This window comes from Callospermophilus lateralis, chromosome 17, assembly GCF_048772815.1.
Source record: "Callospermophilus lateralis isolate mCalLat2 chromosome 17, mCalLat2.hap1, whole genome shotgun sequence".
In the NCBI taxonomy this organism is placed as follows: Eukaryota; Metazoa; Chordata; class Mammalia; order Rodentia; family Sciuridae; genus Callospermophilus; species Callospermophilus lateralis.
Genome location: NC_135321.1, coordinates 25907019 through 25918489, shown reverse-complemented (window position 1 = coordinate 25918489; position 11471 = coordinate 25907019). Strand labels below are relative to the sequence as shown.

Genomic DNA, 11471 nt, shown 5'->3' with positions numbered 1-11471 from the left:
AGGTCTCAAAGAATATTCCAGAAATAATGTTTGGATTTTATCAGCATTAAAATTAAACTTTTAAGTTAGGAGGAAAATCTTTTTTTTCATGTTGTACAGTAAACAGAAAGCTAAATAATCTCTAATTGAAAATATAATCTACTCTCAGTGTCTTTTATTCAAACTGCATCTCAGAGTGGTTTAAGAACAATTCCAGAAGTGGAATTGGGAAATAGGAGATGTTGACTAGGAAAAAAATAATATCTACTTGGAAAATATATTTTAAAAAATAATTATAGTCCCTTTATAGTTTTTTTTTAAATAAATTTTAATATTTACTTTTTTAAAATTTTCGGTGGACACAACATCTTTGTATGTGGTGCTGAGGATCGAACCTGGGCCACACTCATGCCAGGCGAGCGCACTACCGCTTGAGCCACATCCTCAGCACCCCCTTTATAGTTTTAAGAATATTTTCACATACTTTTTTTTGTAAGAGCCACAGGTGAGGCAGGAGACAGGTAAAGGAAATGTTGCTTTTCCCATTCTCAGAGGGGGACCAACATCAAGAGAGGTCAATCTACTCGAAGTCAACAGCAATGTTGTAACTGAGCTGGGACTTGTGACTCTGCCTCTACCTGCCCACCTGCTCTCCCTCCCTATCTCTTTTTCCACATTAAAAGATAAAAAGAGAAAACTCTTTCATAGTATATGCTGATCATCTGGGATCCCAAACAAGAATTCACTGAGAAGAAATCATGGCATTCACATGCAATCTATTGTTTAAAATGTATTCATAATTTAAAATTGGCTCCACCTCCCTATGCATTTATAAGACTTTATTTTGCTCAGGTGTTGAGCAGTTATTTTCAAAATGTAAAAAAAAAAAAAAAAAAAACCAGAAGAAAATAAACATTATTCTCTCAAGTGGCAGAGGCTTTGCCCTCATGACAAGAGTGGTACTCACAGCAGTGACCCAGTGGCTGTAGAACAGGTTCTGTTCTGATAGCAAAGGAAGCCACTCATGTCAGTTAAAGAAAATAAGCAGTGTGGTATTATGTTCACATAGAAAGCAATAGAAAATTTTGAATTTTACATTTTGAAGATGTATCAATATTTACACACAATATTAAGGTGAAGTTAGACAGAGAACTGTCATTTAAATATCAGTTTAAGTAAAAATTACTGTAAGCTATTGTTTTGGACTAAACTCCTGCAAGGAAGGATCTAAACAGACCAGACTAAAAATCAAAATAGTCACCCATGCTAATTCCAAGTCACCAAACTGGAACCGAGCTGAAATCTGCCCTTTTGAGAAATCAAGAGATAGAGATACTAACCCAAATTCCCAAGCTAGACAATTTTGATTGGTATAAGAATGAAATTAATTTGCTTTAATACTTAAAAAAAATTGAAGTAAGGGCTGGGGTTGTGGCTCAGCAGTACAGCGCTTTGCTACCACATGCGAGGCCCTGGGTTCGATCCTCAGTACCACATAAAAATAAATAAACAAAATAAAGGTATTGTATACAACTAAAAAATAAATATTAAAAAAAGAACAAAAACAATTTTAAAAATAATTGAAGTAACATGATATTAACCATTTGCTTTCCTATTGTTCTGCTCCCCATCTCTACTTTACAAAAAGAAACAAAAAAATGTGATTTTGAAATGATCAATCCACTTTTCATTCTTTGTTTCTGCTTTCTTCAACCTTTGTCTGTAAAAATCAGCCCCTTCTGCTGAGCTCACTGGAACACTTACTATATTTTATGATATGTTACCTGGAATCTCAAAGCCAATTAAGATCTTTAAACTAAATTTGTTATAATTGATAAATGAGATTTGATGAATGGAATTCTTTAGGGAGGGAATCTCCTTCATCCATTTGGGATGGGACTGAACATAACCACTTTACTAAGCCTTAGGTGACCGGTGAGAGTCCACTGGGATGGGTATGTTTCGAAAATGTCTTTTTTCAGTTGAGTTACTGAACTGGTACCAAACACATTTGCACTTTGTAATTGGTTGTTCTCTTCAATCTCTTTTAATCTAAAACAGACTTCACTCCCCATGTGCCATTTGCCATTGGCTTGTTGAATGCTGGGGAGATTGTCCTGCAGAATGTCCACACTTCCTAGATTTGGCTCATTGAATCCTCATGGTAGTAGTTAGCTGTTCTTCTTATCCCTGTAATTACTCTAGACTAAAAACTAGATTGATTAGATTCAGCATTAATAGGCTTTTTTGGGCAAACCTACTTCATAGGCAACGCAGTGTACATCACATTGCGTCTGTCCAGAGGTCTGCAATGGCTGGTTCCTCCACTTTTGGCTTTGCTGAGACTGGCCTGGGGGCACAGGTGTGTCCATCTGGCTCCTCTGCTATTCCTATTGATGATTCAGTATCCACTGATGGTCTTTGTCAGAATCCATTATTTCACTCTGGATGTGATTCTGTTATCCCTTCTGCTGGATAGGTGGAATTATTCTCTACAACAAGAACTTCCCCTCATCAGCTGGGTTACTTGATTACCTTGCAGTATAGTTCATACTAGAAAAGCAACATCATTCCTCTTTGATTTTTAGAGCTTCAAGGTGATACCTTAGCTCAGTGACTAATGGATCAGCCATAAGCTTCTCCTTCCCTCCCTCCCTCTGTTATCACTATGATTTCATGGCTTGTGTGGTATAACTCCATTAGTTTTGTGAGTTTTTAAAAAAACTTTATTAACCTATAACTCACATACTGCACAATTCACCCATTTAAAGGGAATAGTCTAATGGTGTTAAGTACAACCACGTCATTATGTTGTGAGAAATGCAAAATTAGGTGATTTTGTCTTTGTATGAATGTCATTGAGTGTACTACACAAACCTAGGTCAATCATTCAGTGTGGCTCTGGATGCAATTGGGAGACCTGGCAAATGAGAGATGTTTATGGCGGCTATCTATGAAACAACACATTACTTTCAGCAAAGTTTAAAAAAAAAAGTAGAAGGAATAAACTCAAAAATAATAATAACAAGTATAGAGCCATACACAGTGGCGCACAAGTTCAAAGCCGTGATTCTCCTGCCTCAGCAACTTGGCAAGGCCTTAAACAACTCAGTGAGACCTTGTCTCTAAATAAAATACAAAAGGGCTGAGGATGTGACTCAGTGGTTAAGCATCCCTGGGTTCAATCCCCAGTACCAAGAAAGTATAGAATGTTAAATACGTAAATCAGTAAATTTATTATCATTAGCAAGTACTGACTACTGTTTGTAATATTACGTGCTCTATTTTATATGACTGGCAATGGAGTAGGCTTGTCTACACCGGCATCACCATAAGCACATGAGTATTGAATCACACGATAATATGATGACATCACATGACAGTGGGAATTTTCAGCTCAATTACACTCTCCTGGGGCTACTGTCATACATGCAGCCCACCATTGTCTGAAACATCGTTATGTGGTGCTTGGCTATGGTGTATTTATAGGATTTTTAAAACCATTACCACAATCAATTTTAAACCAAGTTTTCTTTGCCCCCAAAAGGAACTCTACCCATTAGCCATTGCCCCATTCTTCCTCGACCCCCAGCACTAAGCAACCACCAATCTATTTTCTGTCTCTATAGATTTGCCTGTTTTATACCTATGCATGGAATTATTGGGTCATGTGGTAACTATGTTTAATCATTTGAGGAACTGCAGACTGTTTCCAAAGTGGCTGCACCATTTCACATTCCCCGTTGCAATGGATGAGGATTCCAATTTCTCCCCATCCTCATGAATGCATGTTATTTTCTGTCTTTTTGAGTATAGTACAGTCATCCAAGTGGATGAAAAGTGGTATCTTGTGCTTTTGATTGCATTATTTCCATGATGACTAATGGCATTGAGCATCTTTTCATGTAGTTATTGTTCAATTGCACATCTTCTTTGGAGAAATGTTTTTTTTTTCAAATTTTTTGTTTATGTAAAAATTTCTTTCTTTCTTTCTTTCTTTGAGTAAATATACTCTGGATACAAGTCCTTTACCAGATATATTGCAAGTATTTTCTTCCAGCCATGGCCATGAGTTCCTTCCCTCTGTCAACCTAAATAACATACAAAGAAAATTTCAGCAAATATTAGTAAGTTTATTTGGGAGCAGTAGCACTCTGCAGTAGGAGCACATAGTCAACTATGTGCATATGTGAAATTCCAAGGAGTTGAGGCAAGGGGAAGTTTATAAAGGCACAGGAGGAGGATTACACCATATCAGGATCCAAGAATCCTTGGCCACAGGATTTATAAGACTGCTCAAAGGGGCTGGAACTGTAGTTCAGCGGTAGTGTGCTTGCCTAGCATGTGTGAGGCACTGAGTTCTATCCTTAGCACTGCATAAAAATAAATAAATAAATAAAATATATTTTTAAAAGAGTGTTCAAGGATCAATAACAAGGGTGGTGTCAGTTCAAGATTGAACAGTCAGTTGCTGGCGGATGTCCTTGCAGAAGTGTTCTTTGTGTAAGGTTGGGTGGCCTTTGGGCAAGGTTCTGGTTCTGACATCTTTTGTGAATATTTCTTGGTATCAGGCACACAGGCACGAGATGGCTTCCTCCAAAACTTCCTGGCTTTATTTATTTCTTCTTTGTTAGGACTTGACATGAGTGACTTCATTTTCACGGTAATAAGTCTCCCCACCTACCCTTTTTCCTGTTCTCCCTCTTCCCCTTCCTCTTGCCTCCCTTTTTCCCTTAGTTTCTGAACTTTTTTTTTTTTTTTTAAGAGAGAGAGAGAGAATTTTTTAATATTTATTTTTTAGTTTTTCGGTGGACACAACATCTTTGTTTGTATGTGGTGCTGAGGCTGGAACCTGAGCCGCATGCATGCCAGGCAAGCGCACTACCGCTTGAGCCACATCCCCAGCCCCTCTGAACTTTTTTGTTGTTCTATTTCTTTCTACTTTTGCTGAACTTCCAATGTCTGCCCCACTCCCCCAGCTGGGGCTTTTCAGAGGACCTGTCCTGGGTTATTTCACGGTAGCATTGTCTAATAGAAATGGGATTCAAGGCGCGTGTACACTTCACATTTTATAGTGGCCACACGAATAGAAAAGTGAAAACATTTTACTTAGCTCAATATATCCAAAATATCAATTTAATTATATAATAAATATAGACATTGTTGCCATATTTTACTTTTTTGTTTTCCATACTAAATCTTTGATATCTGGTGTATATTTTATACTTTGAACATGTTTGAGTTTGGCCTAGCCACTCTTCAAGTACCAAATAGCCACATGTGGCTGGTGACGAGCCCAGCAAACAGTGGGGCTCTAGAGACTAACTTGTTTGCCCCCATGCTGCTGGGACAGAAATTAATGCCTCCTTTTAATTTAACAATAGAACCCCAATTTGGGGTATTTCCCATTCAGATATAAGATTATATCTGAATATAATATGTGAACCTTTTTTCTAATTATGAAAAGTTTAGTTCTGAACAGTATTACTAAAATTAATGATCACTGTGTGCACATATATATACTATAAATTTTGTGTATATATCTTGAGTTCCTCAGTTTAATTTAAATGTTATCATGAGAGTAACTTTCTTTCTTTCTTTCTTTCTTTCTTTTTTTTTTTTTTGGTACTGGGGATTGAACCCAAGGGCACATAACCAACCGAGCCACATCCCAAGCCCTTTTTAAATTTTTTATTTAGAGACAGTTTTGCTAAGTTGCTTAGGTTCTTACTAAGTCGCTGAGGCTGCCTTTGACCTTATGATCCTCCTGCCTCAGGCTCCCATGCCACTGGGATTTCAGGCATGGGCCACCATCTCCAGCTGACAGTAACATTCTGATGAGGAAAATGGTACAAACCTGGCCTAATTGAGAGGAAGAGCTAAGGTGGGCTTTATCAATCTCTGCATGGCTGACAATTGAGACAGATAACTCTTTGTCATGAAGGCTGTTCTGTGGTTGTAGAATGTGTAGAAGTGTCCCCAGATTCTACCCACTAGAAGCTCCCTGGGTTGTGACAACCAAGATACATCACCAGACATTATCAGGTCCCTGATGGAAAAATCACCCCAGTTGATAATCATTGAACTCATGGAAAGAATTGCCAGGAAGTACATAGAGGAAAGTTGTCACAAGTTTCACAGCTAATCTTTCAAGTTTTTTAAAGAATCCCATTAAATAACTGAACCTGGTTTTCTTAAGCAAAATTCAACATGTTATACAAATTGTTCTATCTTGATTTTTTCCTCTTAATACAAAATCAAAATATTTTGGAGATGGTTCCAGATAAGTGCACAAGTTCTTCCTTACTCCATTGATGGCTGCATTGTGATCCATTTTGTGTATATGATAATTTATCTCATTAGTTAACTAATAATGGGCATCTGGCTTATTCCTACTCTTTTGCTCTTAAAGAAAATTCTTCATTGTGTAAGTGTGCATATCACTTTGTGTATTTGCCAGTTTGTCTTTGGGGTAGGTTTCTGAAAGTAGAATTTCTGGGCCAAGGGTTAATGTGTATGAAATTACGGTAGAGGCTGCCAAATTTCTCTCCGTAGAGGATGTACAGTTTTGCATTCCCACTAGTGTCCTTCTTTCATTACTTAACTTTATAGTAAGAACATTTTCGATGTCATTAAATAATCCTTGAAAATTGGATTTTGTAATGGCTGCCCAAAATTCCCACAAGTGAATATACCATAATTTAGTTAATCATTCCTTTCCTGTTGAACATATATGATACTCCCAAACTTTATTATAAATAACACTGAAATGAACTTCCTTGCATAAAAACCTTTGAATACAGTCCTGGCTATTTTGTTAGGATAGACATCGGGAAGTTAGATTACCCATGAAAGGGTTTAGATTATTTTTAAAATATCCCTTGTGACATATTGCCAAAGTCCTTCTCTAAGGAAAGATTTTATGAAGAACAGATATGCTTTATCAAGAATATAGAAACAGACTATTTCTTGGCTTCAGGGTCTTAGATGGGGGGAGAGACTTACCTGATTCAAGTAGCCTGTCCTGCAGGAAAATAACCAAACCATATCAGAGTATGTAAAGACTCAACCTTAAAATCCCAAAGGAAATACTTCCCGTCCATACTGGTTCTCATCTGTAGCTCCTTGGAGGACACTAGGCTCTCCCTCCCTGCTTGCTTACTTGCTGTTGTCCCTGGAGACATCCATCTGTCTCAAAGGGCCAGTCGTTTCTCCTGTTCTCTGCAGTCGTTTCTCCTGTTCTCGGCCTTTTTCTCTTCTGAGTAGAGAGTCCTCCCACGTCTGCAGCATTTCAGAGAGGGCAAGGAGGCAAGAAATAACAGCCCATCTGTGTCATCTGATATGTAAATAAGCTATAAGAGACATAACAAATGTTGCATCTTTAATATTACCACTTAAAGTAATAGCCACGTAAGGGATTTAGTGAGCACAATTAGGGCTAATTTGACCAGCCTTGATTGTTGAATATTCACAAACTCAGGCCTGGGAGTCCAGAGGGAAACCAAGTACTGAATAGGCCATTAAGGCAAATGCCATCTTTAGATGTCTATTTAACTCTCCGGTAGTTTGTACAAATAAGGTGTGAAGCATGGTAGCACTGGAAAAGAGCTAGAAACTTCAGGAACACTCTTAAAAATCAGATACTTGGTATGATCAAGCACTGGATCAAAAAACCAAAAGAGAACTTTCTTCTAACTTTTAGGAGAAAGTATGAGAGCCAAGAGATAACTGCACTGAGAGTGGAATTGTCTTGGTGTGTTTGGGGGAACCTTGGGGAGCAGTGGCCTCTCGACCCCATGCATTACTGCCTGACTTCTACTTACTCATTGTTCAGTCAGATTTGAAGCACCCCAAGGAATATCGCCAACCTAGCTGCCTTTCTCTCACCTGTGTAAACTGGCCTAGGGACTCCCTCGTTGTTAACATATTTCCATGCTAAGACATGCCTGCAATCGGAGACGTCAGTAGACAGATCCCTGGTTCTTTCCACAATCACCAGGCTTTTCTGGGCTCCAGGAGAAGCTGTGCCTTCTTAGGTCCTACCTGTTAGCCTTGAGCCTTGACTGGATCAACAGTCTCCAAGTGTGGTCGGTAAGCACCATGCCAAAAACAGGGTCTACCCATATGTTTGTTACGTTCCGGAGATGCCAACTTCAAAAGTTCAGCTGGCTTCCTGCAACACGTGGCTGTGTGTCTTCAAGATGCCACAGTGCATTGTGACTCTCCCAAAATGAGAAAGGATAAAGCAGTACTTTTCACACCTCACACTTATTTGTCCCCAAATTCTTTATTATGGACCAACTCGGAAGACCAGTGCTTCTTTACAACCCTTCGGGGGACATGGATTTATGTTAATGCTCTCCAGCCTGATGGAAATATCTGTTGATACAATTGCTTTCAGTCCTTGACCAAGGTTTCATCTTTTGCAGCATTTTTGTGCTTACAGTGGTCAGATTGTTTTTTCTGGAAATTGTCCCACCATCACATCAAGTCCATGATTTTCTATGTATGGCTCCAGGTGTTACTGATACAACCAGGACAAAGGAGTGGCAGGATTTGGGAGGTCCAGTGGGGCAGCAGATGACTGACCAGAAAGAAGTTTCTAATGTGTGGCTTTGCCTGGCCCCATTCATCCTTGCTCAGTTTGTTTGATTCCATCAGATCCAAATAGCTTCCTAACTGGCCCACTCTGACCTCGCTTTTTCCTCTTAATAGGATGCAGACTGATGTGTGAACCATAAATTAAAAAAAAAAACAAACTTTAAAAATTATAACATTTCTCAAGTCTTTGATAGAAAATTTGAGAACTAATAAAAAATACTAATAATTTCACCATGACAAGCCTTATTATGTTTGTGTTCTATACTTCTGGTGAAAATGGTTTGGTTAGTTGTTTTTATTGCCTGTGTATCCTTCTGTGGTAACTTCATTTTCCCAAGAGGGAAAATGTTTTATTGTTCTATTTATTTAAAGTAAAACATATTCATATTTATTAAAGTAAAACATATTCATTATGTATGTTAGTATTTTTTTGAAAGTGAATAGTCCTGTAACTACACCCTGAGAATAATATAAATCCTTCCATACTCTTTTTGGTGTGTGCATGGATATGTGTAGAATACACATCCACTAACAGAAATGTGATTGTGCTGTGTGTGGATAGAATGTTGCTCTCTGGCTGTTTTTTTTTTTTTTTTCTAGGCTTGAGATATTGTGGACAACTCTGAAAACCTACTTAATCCCACATAGAATTTCACTGTATGATGGCATCAGAATTTATTTGAATTTACTTTTTCTGGAAGGTTTTAATATGGTTTCCATCTGATAAACCTATTCCTCCCTGTTCCCACGTCTCAACCCTCAGCTTGGTCCCTTGATGCTCCAAAGTGGATGAGGGGTGCCTTTGGTGTTGGACTGGATTAGAGCAGGTATTATAGAAAGGTTTTCTATCTGCTAGATCTCCTTTTCCTGGTCTTATGGAAAGGGAGAACAGTTCTTTTCTTGGGATATTTTTATCTGAGTTCCAAGTTATATGTTTCTCCAGAACATATTAGGGATATATTCCACCATGCGGCCAGCGCATTGGTTTCATTAATGAGGTTCTTGGCATAAAAGTTAGCTAGTGAGATCAAAATAAACACACAGACTCAGTTACCTTTTTCTATGACCAGGTCCGAGACGGCTCCCCTCTCTGGTTTCCACCTCTAACCGCCCGGCAGGGCAGCAAGGATTACTCAGGGCTAGCAGGAGAGAGAGAGAGAGAGCACGCCAGGGAGTAGCCTTTTATTGGGGAACAAGAAATTCAGGGGAGAATTCCATCCAATGAAGGTTGAGGGGGGCCGAACTCCAAGGTCAGGGTCAGTGATTGGGCCCCTGGGGTCAGTGGTCAGTCACATCCCCACATGGACGGGCTCTCTCATCAGGAGAGGGCCGGGAAAGCTCCGACAGAGTTAGCCAGAACACCTCAGACCCAAACTGGGAGTCTCCCAGTGAGAATGGCTCCCCACATATTTTAAAAAGCAAAACAAACAAACAAAAAGAGACCAGGGCCCTCACTGCCAAGTCGTTTCTTAAGTGCCAAGGTCCTTGACCTCTTTTCACCTTCTATTATCTTCCTCTGTTATTTGTGTGCAAAGTCCAGGGATTTTAGTTGTCTGAGGATGGACTAGAGCTTCCAGAAGGGACCCCTCTGTCATGTCCAGAAGTGAAAGTCTTTTTTTCATATTTTGAATTCCCTCTTTTACCTCTTCATGCATTTTAAATATAGCTTATTTTATACTCTGCACTGGTGGAGTGCATTTCCATTGTTTTTTTTCTGTTGACTCTCATTTGTGGTGTTGGTTGTGTGTGTTGTCATTTTGGATGGTGAGCTCACTTTAATGAAGTGGACTCTCCCCCTGTCCCTTATGGAGGTCAATTTTTTGGACTGTGTCAGTGTTAGAACCACTTAAACTAATCTCTCAGCTTCAGACCTTTTGGGCCATGGCAGTGCGGGCAGGCCTGAGATGCTGGACCCTCCGAGAAGCCTTCCCAGCCCAAGGCCAGTTTCCCTGATGCCTTCCATTGCTAATGGGGAGATGTCCTTCCATGGCCTGTGCCTTCCTGGGCTTTTGCTTTATGTGGTGGCTTTGACTCCACTTCCCATATTAAATTGGCCCAAGGCCTTCTAAGCCTTTGAAACTAAGCCCATTTTTTTTTTTTTTTAATAATCACGAGGCAAACATCTCCAAATCAGCCATAGCTTCAACATCAACTGCTCAATTCTGATTTTCTGCCTCTTCATTTTTGGCTCTTGAGAATTTGGGCCCTGCCTCCTGTGGACTGTTGTGCATTGGAAAAAAAAAATGTTTCCTGTAATTAACTGAACTTTGCAGGGGACTTTATAATGAGGGACTTATTTTTTATTTTTATTTTTAGTACCAGGGATTGAACCCAGGGGCACTTAACCACTGAGACACATCCTAATCCCCTTTTTATATTTTGTTTAGAGACAGGATCTTGCCGAGTTGCTTAGGGCCTTGCTAAGTTGCTGACTTTGAACCTGAGATTCTCCTGCCTCAGCCTCCCTAGCTGCTGGGATGATAAGCCTAATGGGGGATTTATGGGTATCTAGTTCACCTTTTTTACTGGAAACAAAGCCTTCAAATGTTTTTCCCTCAATTATTGGGAATAAATTTTATGGCAACAGTAATTGGGGAAACTATCTTTTTAATTGATATTATAGTAATAAGAAATCATTTGCATTCTTCATCACACAAAAACAATGCTTTTAACCCACGCATCACTGGCCACACCTGTGCTTATTGCTCCAGACTCTTCTGCTGGATTCCCTTGTCCTGTGTTGTGAGCTCACTGCTCAGAATGGGAAGGGAGGCTCCGGAGCTTGCATCTTTCAAATCATCTTCAGAAGCCCTGCCCAGCTAGCTGTGTTGGATGGATCATCTCAGAGTCTCATTGTTTCTATGATTTTCACTAAAGATGAAAATACAGTG

The 11471-nt window shown here is 39.3% G+C and overlaps 1 protein-coding gene across 2 annotated transcripts in view; it reads left to right on the top strand.

Annotated features, from left to right (window-relative positions):
• Katnal2 (katanin catalytic subunit A1 like 2) overlaps positions 1-11471 on the top strand; it is a 43934-nt gene that overhangs the window by 25935 nt on the left and 6528 nt on the right. The window lies entirely within an intron of this gene.